Source organism: Mesoplodon bidens (genome assembly GCF_964165515.1).
Source record: "Mesoplodon bidens genome assembly, chromosome: 9".
Taxonomy (NCBI): Eukaryota; Metazoa; Chordata; class Mammalia; order Artiodactyla; family Ziphiidae; genus Mesoplodon; species Mesoplodon bidens.
The window spans coordinates 60986108-60999146 of NC_138166.1; the positions used below are offsets into that span (position 1 = coordinate 60986108).

A 13039-nucleotide genomic window follows, 5' to 3' on the forward strand; every position below is an offset into this window, starting at 1 on the left:
TTCTTCTTGTGTCAGTTTTGGCAAGTTGTATTTTTCCAAGGAATTTAACCACTTAATTTATATTTTAACTTTACTGATATAAAATTGTGTAATTATACACAATTTTTTTATTGGAATAAAATTGCTTTACAATGTTGTGTTAGTTTCTGCTATACAATGAAGTGAATCAGCTGTATGTATACCTATCTCCCCTCGCTCTTGGACCTCCCTTACACTCCCCCCCATCCCACCCATCCATGTTGTCACAGAGCACCGAGCTCAGCTCCCTGTGCTATATAGCAGGTTCCCACTAGCTATCTATTTTACGCATGGTAGTGTATATATGTCAACCCTAATCTCCCAACTCGTCCCACCCTCTCCTTCCCACCCTGTGTCCAAATGTCCATTCTCTATGTCTAGGTCTCTATTCCTGCCCTGCAAATAGGTTCATCTGTACCATTTTTCTAGATGCCACATATATGTGTTAATATATGATATTTGTTTTTCTCTTTCTGGCTTACTTCAGTCTGTATGACAGACTCTAGGTCCATCCACATCTCTACAAATGACCGAATTTCATTCCTTTTTATGGCTGAGTAATATTCCATTGTTTATATGTACCACATCTTCTTTATCCATTCATCTGTCTTTGGACATTTAGGTTGTTTCCATGTCCTGGCTATTGTAAATAGTGCTGCAATGAACATTGGGGTACATGTGTCCTTGTGAATTATGAACATCCTCTTATTGTCCCTTTAAAGTCTGTAAGATCTGCAGGGATGTCTCTGTTTCCATTCCCGATACTGGTAATTTGTGTTCTATGAATTATATGCTTTTTTCAAAGAGCTAACTTTTGGCTTTGTAAGTTTGTTTTCTAATTAATCGATTCCCACTCTTACTTTTATTCTTTCTTTCATTCTGCTTTCTTTGAGTTTAATTTGCTATTATTTTCTATTTTATTTTATTATTTATTTCTATTTTATCTTAAATTATTGATTCTCAGCCACCTCATCCTCCTTCTTCTTGTTCTTCTCCTTCCTCTTCCTCTTATTCTTCCTCCTTTTCTTCTTTGGGCATTTCTGATTCTAATTTTTAGGGGACTTTGTGACTGCTATTTCAGGATTATTTTCAATATTTCTTACGTATAATTATTAATAATGAGTACTACCATTAATTGAGAGTTTACTTAGTGCCTGATACTATACGAGGCACTTTTCATATATTATTCTATTTCATACTTGAAAAAACCTGCAAGGAGGTATTATTATTCCTCAATTTACAGATGAGGGAATACAGACTCATAGAGGTTATCACTCCCAAGGTTGCCTAGCCAGGAAGTGAGCGGGGATATGAACCTAGGTGTTTCTGAGTCCAAAGCCCATCATGCCTGTAAGCACCATCCTGTTCTAGTTAGGTAATTGCATTTTTGTTTGTGTGTGTTGTGTATGTTTTAAACACTAGTAATTTGCTTGGAGAATTTCTGCAGGGGTGGGTATAAGAAGTTTTAGGCATCCTGGTTTGTAATACTGGCTTTTTTTTTTTTTTTTTTTTGTGGTATGCGGGCCTCTCACTGCTGCGGCCCCTCCCGTTGCCGAGCACAGGCTCCGGACGTGCAGGCCCAGTGGCCACGGCTCACGGCCCAGGCGCTCTGTGGCATGTGGGATCCTCCCAGACCGGGGCACGAACCCACGTCCCCTGCGTCGGCAGGCGGACTCTCAACCACTGCGCCACCAGGGAAGCCCAATACTGGCTTTTTAAGTCATTTACTGTGTGCCTAATATGTGCCAGGCACTTAGGCACTGGTAGTGCAAGGCAAGCTAAACAGATACAGTGTATTAACTCCCTTTGTGACCATAGATAAGCTGGGCCTACTTTGCTTACACATTTTGTGACTATGTTATTTGATGCATACACATATAGAATTCTTATAGCTTCCTGTCGGATAGTCTTTTCTATCATTATGAAATCTCTCTTCATCTCTAATAATGCTTATTGCCTTAATGTCTATTTAGGTATAGCTACTTCAGCTTTCCTTTAATTAGTGTTTTCATGGTATATCTTTTTCTCCATCTTTTTACTTTCATCCATTCTGTAGCTTTACATTTAAAGGTGCCAACCAAAAGTCTGTGCGGTTTATCAAGATCCTTCACCCTTTAAAAAAATAATTATTTTAATTTATTTAAATTAAAATAAAGCAAAACAAAACAAAACCAGTTTACCCATTTCTCCCACCTTCTACCCACCTCAGCCGCCTTCTTTTTTAATTAATATCTTTTAAGGCTACAAATTTCCCTCTAAGTAATGCTTTGTATCCCAGAAGTTAATAAATTATATAATCATATAATTTAGTTTAAATATTTTCTAATTCCCATTGTGATTTATTCTTTTGACCTGTGGGCTATTTAGACATGTATCGACTAATTCACAGCATTTGGGCTATTTTTCTGGTTATCTGTTTGTTTTTGATTTCTAGCTTATTTCCACTTTAGTCATAATATATTCTGTTTGAAATATATGATTTCAATCCTTTGATATTTGTTGAGATTTCTTTATGATCTAGTATATATTTAAAGCTTATCTCTTATAACCAGCATATATGTGGATTTTAAAAAATCCAGTCTGATAATTTTTTGTTTTAGTCGGAATAATTATTGCATTTATATTTTCCTTTTGCTTGAAGAACTTTCTTTAGTATTTCTTTAGCAGGTATATTACAATAATTTTTTTTTTCAGTTTTTGTTTGGTAATGTCTTTGTTTTGCCTTTATTTTTGAAGGATATTTTCAATGGGTATAGAATTCTAGATTGGTGGTTTATTTTCTTTTCAGCACTTTAATTATTTAATCCCATTATCTTACCTTAGTCTTTCATTATCTCTATTGATAAATAAGTTGACATTTTTTATTACTACTCTTTTGAAGGTAATGTGTCTTTTTTTTAACCTCTGACTGCTTCTTTTTAATTTTTTTTTTTGCTTCTTCTCATTCTTTAATTTTCAACAGTGTTACTATGATGTACCTAGATGTGGTTTTCTTTGATGTTTCCGTTAGTATATGTAGAGCTTCCTCAGTTTGGGGTTGATACATTTCATCAGTTTTGAAAATTATTGTCTATTGTCTTTTCAAATATTGCTATTATCCCATCCTTTCTTTTCTCTCCTGGTACTCCAGTTATACATATATTACTACATATTTTCACTGTGTTCTATAGGGTTTAAAAAATATTCTTTCCTATGTTTTCTATCTTTTTCTCTCTCTGTACTTTAATCTAGATATTTTCTCTTGCTCTATCTTCTGGTTCATGTTTTTTCTCTTTTGCCATGCTATTAAATATATATAATAAATTACTACTTTCAGTTATTTTTCAGTTTTATAATTTCTGTTTCTTTGTAAAAAGTAGATATCAGTCTTTTGTGAGATTCTCCATCTTTTATTTTCTTGAGCACATTATTCATAGTCATTTTAAAGTTGCTGTCTGGTAACTTCCATATCTGGATCACCTATAGGTCTATTGATATTGTCTTTTTTCTTTTGGGTTTTGATAATTTCGTCCTGTTTCTTTGCATTTCTTATAATTTTGATTCAATTCCAGACATTGCATGTGAACAATTGTAGAGGCTCTGGTTAACATTATCTTCCTCTAAAGAGGATTTAATTTTCTTTTGGTAGATATTAATCTTTTGTTAGTTTTAGACTTTGTAAAATATCTTTTCCTTTGTTGGACAGAAATTCTTTTTTTTTTTTTTATTAGTTTCTGCTTTATAACAAAGTGAATCAGTCATACATATACATCTGTTCCCACATCCCTTCCCTCATGCATCTAGAAATTCTTAATTTTGGCATAATTAACCAATCTCTTGTTTGGCATACGATTTGCATTTTTGCATTTTTTCTTTATTAAGTCCTTTCTTTCCTTTAGGTTTCCATAGTATTCTCCTGTATTTTTTTCTATTAATTTTGTAATTTTAGCTTTCACATTTAGATATTTAATCTTTTGTATTTGTTAGGTTGAAAGACTCACTTTTATTTTTCTCCATATAGTAAGACAGTTTTCCTAGCACCACCTACTCTACAATTTGTTCTTTACCCCATTGATTTATGGAGCTGCCTGGATTCTTTTCTAAGCTCCTGTATAGATTGTCCAGCCAGTGCAATAACAGTGCTGTATATTCAGAACTTCTTCCCCATTCCTTTTTCTAACTACGATTGCTGCAAAATTGCAGAGACCTTATATAGGAAATCATCAGAAATCGTAATCCATCCTGGTGCCTTTTAGGGTATCCACAGAGACACTCTAGAGAACAGCCTTATCTACTTATTAGTTTTTAAACTAGAAATGGTAGGACTGGCTTTACATTTAACAAATATTTAATATATATATTTTAAAAGAATCATGACCATCTAACAATATTTTAAGGTTGCAGCCATGCACAAAATATACTAGCTCACTCTTGTGTTTCATTGGTCATGACCAGAGCTTTTATTACTATGGCTTTGTAGTTATAACCTGGTATCTTGGTAGGGTCAGTTCCCTACTTCTCCTTTCTTTCAGGATTGACATAGCTATATACAGATCTTTTTTCTTTATGTAGACCCTTTTTCCTATTCACCCAACATGTCTAACTTATTTCTACAAGAGGGATAACTGGTTTGTCCCTTTGCTGTAAAGGCCTTGTTCTCAAACCATCTCATGAGTGTCTCTTTCTTGTCAATCAGGTGTTTTATGCTCATAGTGGTTTTCTTTGACTAACTTCACCTCCACCCACTCACCTCTAGCCTGTTTTATTGTTATCACAACACCTATCATAACCTGAAATGGGCTCTGGAGTCTGATGACCTGGACTGGCAAACCACCTCTGCCCTTTATAACCACTGTGGTCTTAGACCAGTTCTTTGGCCCTTGAAAGATGGTATGGACTTTGTCTTAGAGGAGGAGGAAGGTAGCAGGTAAATGTGCTGCCACAGACCCCTCCCTCAGGACCAGGCAAAGTATGACCAGGAGTACTTAACACGTGATAATAGTGTTGATCTTTATATCAGTAAATGTTTTGGGAGCTTTGTTGTTTACCCACTACTTATTCCCTGTATGCTGAGCACCATGCTAAGCACATGTGTGTATTATCTCATTTGCTTTTACGATAATCCATTCAGGTGGATATTTTTGGTTTTCTTCTCAGGGTGGGGGAGGTTCTCATTAAATAGTATTCTTCTCCTCCTGAGTTCTGAACAAATTGCCAAGTAAAACAAAGGATATCAACTAGATTGGGGTAAAATACATATCATCTCTGTGATTGATAAAGGGAAGGTAGGGGACACAGCAAATCATGAGGCCTGGTGGGCCCAGAGCTGGACAGATTTCTCCACCTCATCTCAGGCCCAGGACCATGTGGTGGGAGGGGCCAGCCCCTAGAAGAGCAGCTCACTCCCAGAGGAGAAAGGGTGCAGCTGAGCCTAATGCCCCTCTTTCCTTTCTTTTCCAAATTAACCAATCAGGTCACACATCCTCCCTCAGGATGGAGTGAATAAAAAGGAAGAGAGGAAAGGTCTACAGGGTAGACCAGTAGAACTCCTTCCAAACTCCCAGGAGACACTGGGAGTTGAGAACAAGCATCCTCCCACCCCAGCAATTATTATTCCATTTTAGATGAGGAAACTGAGGCACAGAGAACTAAAGGAAACTGTCAAGATTCTGGGTAGATGCAGGGCTCATGGTTTGGCAAATGGAATATGGGTTGGATTTCAGCAGTCTCTCATCCCCTCAGTTAGGCAGCTTTGTGCAGTGCACATACTACTCAACTGTATGTGGCACCCTTGGTTTGAAACCAGGGCCAAAGTAATCCCACTTGCTAAAACTACCTACCTCCTGCCCTTCCCAATACCCCTCCAACAGCCTTGTCTGCCCATCACTTGTTTTTTTCATTCAATACAGTAAACATAGGTCTGAGGCCTAGTGTGTATAAGATCCTGTGAACTCTTCAGGTGAGAGAGTCGTGTGCATATGTAATTCTTTTAAAACATGACGAGGGACAGTGTGATGACAGCAGAGCTGGCTCGCATGCATGGCACATGCTCCATCACTCAGCCCTAAGGAAGCTGGAGGAAAGGTGGCTCCTGGGAGCCTTTGCTGGGCCTTGCAACATCAGGTTTAGGGATGGCCATGGAAGTCACACCTGGGGGCGGGGGAGTGAGCATGTGTCCTGGGAGAGGGGGCAGGTGGAGGACGTGACCTGCTGAGATGTCAGGGAACATGAGTATACGTGCAGTCAGGCCCTTCTGACACTAACTCCTTAGATCTGACTCCGTTGCTGAAGGAACTATTTTCTGCTTTGATTTTTGTTTCTTTCTTGTGTCCTTTGATCTTAGAAGACGCTTAGAAAATGTCACCTTCTCATTGTTGTGGCAGTTTGGGGCCATTTGTCACTTGTCACTGGCTAGTCAGGGCTGCCCTTGTTGGACTCCTCTCACAATCAGTCAGATCTGCTGGGCCTCTGGCCCTGACCTGGGTGGTCCCGTAACCCTTGCCTCACTCTGCTTCCTCTATACCTTTGCGTATCTTGCTATCACCTACACACCTGGCCCAGACTAGGCCCTCTAGAAACCTCAGGCGCAGGACTAAGAGCATCAGAGCAGTGATTCTTTATTTACAAGCCCCGGAAGCCAGTCTGCCAAGCCTGTGGCTCCCCAGGTGGCACTTAGTGAAGGTTGATAGTCTGGTTGGGGGCAGTCTCACTTGTGGTGCTTATGCTCTCTTGGGGCCTGATGGCCTGTCATTTGTCTGAGTCCCTCAGAGTGAATCCTTGGGGCTTCTCATGGCCACATGGACCCTGCTGTGGTTGATTTTCTGCATGTTAGTTCAAAACACATCATGCCGGGCATTTGACAATAAGGACTAGCTTCAACTTGTGTTTTCCAGAGGTGTGTGGGCTGCAGAAGCTGCAGCCACATACATTTTGCCCAGTCTCCTTTGGAAACATGGGTGTAATCAGTGTCATGAAGTTGAGAAGAGTTGTTGGCCTCCCTTGGGAGTTCAACCCATGGCAGTGGCCCAGCAGCAGTGTCTAGCTTCTGGAAGATAGAGGTCAGAATTGGGTCTCGTTGGGCTGAAATCAACATGTTGACAGGGCTGTGGTCCTTCTGGAGGCTCTAGGGGAGAATCTGTTTCCTTGTCTTTTCTAGCCTTTAGAGACTGCCCACTTGCCTTGGCTTGTGGCCCCTGTTTTCCGTCTTCAAAGCCAGCAATGTCAGCTGGGTCCTTCTCAGGCTCCCATCTCTCTGATTGTCCCTTTCGCCCCTTTCCGCCTCGCCTCCTTCTTCCCCTTTGAAGGACCCCTGTGGTTCCATTGTGTTCACCTGGATAATCCAGAATAGCCTCCCTATCTCAAGATCAGCTGACCAGCAGCAACCTTATCTCTAAGAATTCCCTTTCCATGTAACCCAACATGTTCGCAGGTTCCAGGGCTTAAGACAAGGGCATCTTTAGGGGTGGGCATCATTCTGCCTGCCACAGAGGGCAACTGTTTTTTTCTTGCAGTGTTTAAAATCTTTTTTGGTGTCATGATTATTTATTTATTTATTTATTTATTTAGTGCTACGCGGGGCATCTTACTGTTGTGGCCTCTCCCGTTGCGGAGCACAGGCTCCGGACATGCAGGCTCAGCGGCCATGGCTCACGGGCCCAGCCACTCCGCAGCATGTGGGATCTTCCCGGACCGGGGCACGAACCCATGTCGCCTGCATCGGCAGGCAGGCTCTCAACCACTGCGCCACCAGGGAAGCCCTGGTCTCATGATTTTTAAACTGTTTACTTTTACCCTCTCCCTTTCTACCACTCCCAGGAGAAATTTGGTTGTTTTCACCTTAGCCAGCCATTCTCCCCTGCTTGTCTGACTGTCTTTATGTCTCTCTCTTTTTTAATGTGGGTCATGTGTGGGAAGGGAACCAGGAAGACCCACGGCTGCATGGTCCCCGGGAGCTGCGGGATTAGGCATGTAGAAGATGTCTGGCTATGTGGCTGTCATGGTGTATCCAGTGGGCTCAGGGCAGTTGTGAATTTCATGAGCATTGGTGGATTTCACCCTGGGGAAGGTGGATGTTTTCCCAGAATACAAGCTTAAAGTATAATAGAATCCATGGAATTGAAGTTTAATTTTGTTGGATTTTTTTAAAAGATATTTTAAATTGGGTGTTTTAAAAGCAGAGTGGAATAGATGTTACTTTAGAATCTGTCTCGATTCTTAACTGTATAGTTTGTCAGGGCTAGAAAGATCCTTAGGATCCAAGCCCTTCATTTGGCAGTTGGGGAACAGGGCCCAGGGAACAGAGGGGAAATGGCTCACCTGAGCTCTTGCAGGTGTCGTATGATTCTTTCATAAGCTCTGTTTTCACTGTCTGGCTATGTTTAGAGCTTTTGCTTGAAATATGTATGGTCTTTCCTGTACTCAATATAAGCCTCCAGCAAAATTGTCATCCATCAGCATATGACATCTTATTCCTCACACAGTAATCCCTTGGATTTTTGTTTGTTTGTTTGTTTGTTTTTGCTTGCGGTACACGGGCCTCTCACTGTTGTGGCCTCTCCCGTTGCGGAGCACAGGCTCCGGACGTGCAGGCTCAGCGGCCATGGCTCACGGGCCCAGCCGCTCCGCGGCATGTGGGATCCTCCCAGACCGGGGCATGAACCCGTGTCCCCTGCATTGGCAGGCGGACTCTCAACTACTGCGCCACCAGGGAAGCCCCAATCCCTTGGTTTTGGAGAGGCTTGATTTCAGACCCTGAGTTCATGGCGTTTGTCCTCAAAAAATCCCCATCAATTGACAGAAATATCCATTTATTCAAGTAACTTATTAACAAGTTTTTAATGAGTGCTGTAGTGTGTCAGAGCCAGCTTGTACTGGCTCACGGACCTGATTGTTGCCATGTCTTCCTGACGTCAATGTGGTAGCTTGAAATTGGTCATGTTAGGAATATTTACACCGTGGAAATTGGCAAATGCTGCAAATTAGCATCCCCCTTCCCTGGAGAGCTGGTTGTTAACTTCTACCAGCACGCCACCCGTGATGGCCTACTATGTGCCAGATGCAGTTCTAGCCACTGGGGATTCCACATGGATGAAACAGACCAAGTCTCTGCCCTCTTGGAGTGTATACTTCTGATGGGGAGAGGCAGCCCACGACAACAACCCAGTGACTAAATATATAACGAACCTGGGTGCCACGAGGAAAAGCAATTCAGGGAAGTGTGATGGGGAGCCCTGGGTTTGGGGTTATTACTATTTTACAAAGGGGTAGCTGGGGAAAACCTTTCTGAGAAGGTGATGTGAGAGGAGACCAGAAGGAAGACAGGGAACCAGCTTTTGATCCCCGGGAGCAAATGCAAAGAGAGCAGCCGTGCACAGGCCCTGTGGTGGGAACAGGGTGCTTGTTCAGGCTGAGTCGATGAGGGGGAGAGGCAGAGAGGGAGGGGGAGAGCAAGCAGGGGCCTGGAGGCCGCTGAAAGCACTGGCTTTGCCCCTAGGTGATGCAGGAGCCTTTGGAGGTTGGGCAGAGGCATGGCCTTCTGTGACTTGTGCTCAGCAGGATCCCTCTGGCTGCTGGGTTGGGGTTGAGAATAGATTCCAGGAGGCAAGGCTGGAAGCAGGGGGACCAGGAAGGGGGCGACTGCAGTCATCTGGAGGAGAGCTGATGGCTTGAATCAGACAGGGCAGTGAAGGTGGCGAGATGTGGGCTGGATTATAACACACACACACACACACACACACACACACACACAGGGATCCTCTGCTTTTCGAGTTAGCTTTATTCCACTTCACTTTCACTAAAGACCTACGTTAGCTAACCAAAATAAATCCGAAGAGGATTTTCACTTTTAAGGAAAAAGGCAAAAAGTGCAAGTGGTGATCAGCGTTTTGTAAGAAGTTGTTACAAAGGCAGCTCGCACTCTGAACAGCAGCCAGGGAGGCACCGCCAAGCTCCTTCCCTGGGAGCCATACTCAGCATCAGGCCGCCATAGCCCTGAACTGGTCTGTGAGCCTCTGTGCTTGATCTCGATTTATTTTGTGCCTCCATTAGCAAGATGTGTCCTAAGGTAATTGCTTCTTCGCTTTACACCATCTCAGCTTAGGAAAGGTTTCATAGGAATGCTCTACTTTTGGGTAGAAGGGGAAACCTGCATATGGTAGAGTCAGCAGGATTTGACCATGGATTAGATTTGCCTCATTAGAGAACGACAAGAGGCAAGGATGACTCCAAAGTTTTTGGCTGAACAACCGGAAGATGGAGTTGCCGTTCCCTGAAATGAGGAAGATGGTGGGAGAAGCAGGTTTAAGTCATGGGCACCAGGCCACAGTCCATTGTCCTCCCTGCCCTGATACTTTTTATCAGGCCAGTCGTGTTTCTTTGTTGACTGGCCTCCCTGTGGCCTGAGTCAGAGACCATGTGTCTGGAATCCACGGATGTGAGCAGTCAGCTGTCTTGTGGTTCTCATTTCAGGCCCTGTTGATGCTATTGTGACAGGACAGTTCTCTTCTGGCCTCAGGGTCTTATTGAAGCTGTGAAGAGGTGGTTTCTCACACCAGGACTATTACTAGAGCCCACGTAATTGGATTGCTCACGGCTTTTCTCTGAGGACAGTGAAAGCAATTGTCTTGCCTTTAAATCGAGCACTTATTTTTCCTGTGTTTGCAGGTTGAATGTCTGCCTTGGTCAGATGTCCAGCCCTCTCTGGGCCTCTGTGCTCCTGTCTGTAAGGGAAGGGGTTGGATGGACTGCTCTTTAGGGGCTCCTCCGTCTCTGACATCCCCCTCATCCTATACTGTACACATGGCCTTGGGCGTGTCCAGGCCAAACTTCCACCTTCTCTGTGATCCAGGAATCATAGTCTATTCAGCTGGTCACTGATGTTCATCTTGTGTAAAGAATGAGCATGTAAACGGGGCCCTGTGCCTTGGGAGTCCCTCCTAGACGGTGGGCTCCTCTGAGCTCCTATAGTAAAATGATACAGGACTCAGCAACGTAGATTCACCCCCAGCCCCGAGCATGAGGGTCTGTTGCTGGAGGCCTGATGATCTTCTGTTCCGGCTGCAGGGTTTTGTCTGGGAGGCTGGCTGAGTGCTGCATCCTGCCACCTCCAACCCCTTTGCCTATTACTTGTTGAATGATTTCTGTCTTAGGTCAAAGTGCCAAGAACAGCTATTCTCAAACTGTGATCCCTGGACCAGCAGCACCTGCATTGCCTGGAAACTTGTTAGAAACACAACTTGTCTGACTTGCTGAATTGGAACTTTGGGGGTGAAGCCCAGCAGTGTGTTTTAACAAGTCCTCTAGGTGATGGGCTGCAGGCTAAGTTTTGGGAACCAGTGCCCTGGAAGCTAAGCCTGAGTTGGAGGGTCAGATGCATGTGATCTGTTGGGCGTGTGCTCTCAGGAGAAAGGCAGCAAGGGAAGCAGGACAGGGCAGGGGAAGGTCTCAGCAAGGATGTGGAGGGTCAGGTGGCTCCCACAGGGAGATGAGCGTGTGAACTGACCCAGAGCTGCTCCCACCTTTAAGCTAGGAGAGGGCTTATCTTCCTGTGTCAGTCATTGGCTATGGGTGGCCCATCCTGGGGTAGGGCAGGCAGCGTGCCATCTCCTGGCTGAGTTTTGCGAAGAAGAGTTCTCTGGAGAAGGGTGCAGCTGTGAGCCTTTAGCAGCCAACGTGGATAGCAGCTGGGATGGGTGCGCCCAGTCAAGGTCATCTGTGGGGGACACCTGCATCTTCCACGTCAGTTCTCATGGTTCCTTCTGTACTCGCCCAGCTCCCAGTGGGATAATAGAAATAGACAGTCTCGAAGCCTGCTCATGGCCATCACTTCTGGTGCACGGGATGTCCTGGTGAGTCAGGCCAAGCAGGGATCATTTACAGGTGAGGAGGCAGACCCCAGAGGGGGAGACTGGGAAGAAGCTCGATAGAAGCCCACAGACAGCCCCTCCCGTCACGACACCCACAGCTCACATTGCAAGAGCACCATGCTAACCCATCACTGGCTTCAAGCTGGGTGATGCCCTGCTCTCTCAATCAGACAGGAGGTGTCCCTGAGCTTTCTTGGCACCGAGATCTGGCACTGGGGTTGTGGAAAGATGAGATGGCTCCCTGCTCTGAAGCCAAAGGCCCGCTGAGGCTGTATGTAATTGGGTGCCTAACTGTGGCCCTCAGAGGAGTGGAAGGTCCGGAAGCATGTGGAGGTGCTGTTGACAGGGCAGGAGGGCCTTGGGCTTGGAGAGGCCGTGTTGGATGCCAAGACTTGATGGTGAACTAGTAACACTGGGCGAGGAATAGCTGTGATTAGCCTGCCTTGTTCTGCGTGGATCTCTGCAGCCTGGACACAGACACAGCCCCACCAAAGCATCAATGTGTGACAGCTCTGTGTCAAGGCCTGTAGTCAATTCCAGGGATACGGCGACTGATGTAGGGTGTGCCCCCATCAGGTTTTCGGGTTTTGCAGGAGAATGGACAGTAGGTGGCAGCAGATCTTCATCGATCTTCAGGACCCCAGAGACTTTGGTTGGCCCTGTTGGGTGATTTTAGCCAGCAGACACTCACCAGGCCCCTACCAACGATGATGACATGACGACACACTCAGGTGGGAGAGAGATGAATGAGATCCAATCCCTCCTGGGTCCTCCCCACTGCCGGGCTCCAGATCACTAGCCGAGACCTGTTTGCATCCTGAGAGGGAGTGAAGGATGCCACCTGGGGCCTGGCAGAGGCTGAGCAGAGGATGTGGCATTTGTGGTTTATTGACTGTTCCCCATATCCGAGCATCCAGAGTCTGACAACATCTGCGCTGCATGGGACGAGTAATGGGTAGAGTTTCCATTTTAATGTGTCTCTGCACGTTATTTGGACTTTATGTCAGACTAGGGAGGTTCGAAATTAGCTGAGTCTTGAAACATACACAACACACAGTTGCTTTCCTGTGTGCCAGAAACCCCGTGTGAACAGGTGGCCTGCCTGGGGCTCCTGTGCTGGTCCAGCTTCCCCTTCGTAACTGACTTCAGGGACCTGTCTTCTGGGTCAGTACGGCTGC

At 44.6% G+C, this 13039-nt stretch overlaps 1 protein-coding gene across 3 annotated transcripts in view; it reads left to right on the forward strand.

Moving 5' to 3' along the window:
- The window catches only part of MINDY4 (MINDY lysine 48 deubiquitinase 4), a 164388-nt gene that overhangs the window by 66493 nt on the left and 84856 nt on the right, over positions 1 to 13039 (forward strand). The gene's annotated exons all lie outside the window — the stretch shown is intronic.